This window comes from Nestor notabilis, unplaced genomic scaffold, assembly GCF_000696875.1.
Source record: "Nestor notabilis isolate BGI_N333 unplaced genomic scaffold, ASM69687v1 scaffold17128, whole genome shotgun sequence".
Taxonomy (NCBI): Eukaryota; Metazoa; Chordata; class Aves; order Psittaciformes; family Psittacidae; genus Nestor; species Nestor notabilis.
The window spans coordinates 414-1,940 of NW_009940800.1; positions in this window are offsets into that span (position 1 = coordinate 414).

Genomic DNA, 1,527 nt, shown 5'->3' on the forward strand with positions numbered 1-1,527 from the left:
CTGATTTTTAGGTTCTTTTGCCCTTCACAAATGATGTGACTCCTTATTTTTTGCTGCTGAGTAAATGTCCCAGTGTGGTTCTTAGGCTGGTGCTGGGGCTGCGAGGCAGAGGAAAAACCTGAGCTAGAAACATGCAAAACACGGGGAGCTGTTGCGTCAGGACTTGGCAGCCGCTGCCTGTCTGCGAGAGGAGTTATGAAATGTTCAAAGAAACCTCTTTTCTTCTGTTCCCTGTACTTTCTAGGGCTTCCCCCAGGACAGACTGTAGGGAAGGTGCTGTGCTTGGTGGGCAGGGCATGTTTTGCCCGAAAATGAGGAGTTGGAGGAGAAGCAGTAGGCGCTGGATTCCTCCTACTTTGCAGCTGAGAAACTTCGGCTGCTCTCCAGCACCATGTGCCCATGTGAGCCACAGTCACCTACTTAAATGCAGAGAAATAGCTGAAGGAATTAGGGAAAATCCCAAAGCAGGCCAGAGCCTAATTCCCCTCACTAATCCTGGAGAAGGGCTGTTGTGCTCCCCTCACAGCATCCCCTGCACCCGGGCTTTGGGTGCTGAGCCCAGGCCAGGCGCGCTGCTGGCCCCAAACATGCGCAGTGCTCACTTGTGAGATCTTTATCACCAGCAACAGCACTGAGGCCACGGAGCCCCGAATTTGAACAGCAGTTTCTCAGGGAGCTTGGACAGGGGGAACAGGAGCTGCAGACCCTCATGTAGGGGGTCTGGGGATGGTGTCTCCATAGTGGCTTTGCCCAGGGTGATGTTTTAGAGGGGAAAGAAGATTCACCCCTCACTGGTTTTCCACCTACCTTCAGCAATGGCACAGGATGGTGCCAAGGGAGGTTTAGCTGGAGCTGAGGAACAATTCCTTGCCCAGAGGGTGCTCAGGCATTGGAACAGGCTGCCCAGGGCAGGGCTGGAGTCACCGTCCCTGCAAGTGTTCACAGCCCGTGGAGCCGAGGCCTCAGTGCCAGGGGTTAGTGGTGGCCTTGGCAATGCTGGGGAAGGGTTGGACTAGATGAGCTTAGAGGTCTTTCCAACCCTGTTGGTTCTATGGTTCTATGACTCCATGATTCTATGACTCTATGATTCTATGACAAAGATCAACTCTGGATAACTTTCCACCCCCATTTGAGGCTGGGGAGAGCTCCTTTCCATCCCCTGTTACTGCCAAATGATGACTTGGGTTTGCCCCAGCCTACACAAGCCCACACTTGGGTTTCTGTTCATTCCATGCAGAAGAAATCCAGGGTCTCACAGGTTTGTTAAAGCCACGGTGGCCGTGTCCCCTCCAAACTCCTCCCAGGCTGTGCTCTGCCCCCTCACCCAGACGTGGTGCTGCAAGAAGGGTCTTGAAGAAGGGTGGGAGAAGTGCTGGTGTTCACAGCATTTGCACCTCAGGAAACAAGCCCAGCCCCAGGAGTTGGGGTGGGATTTGGTGGTGGAGGAGCAGCAAATGGAGCCGGGCACTGAACAACTCCAACCTCTCTCCAGCATAAGTCAATTTATCAGCATTTCAAAGCCGTGGG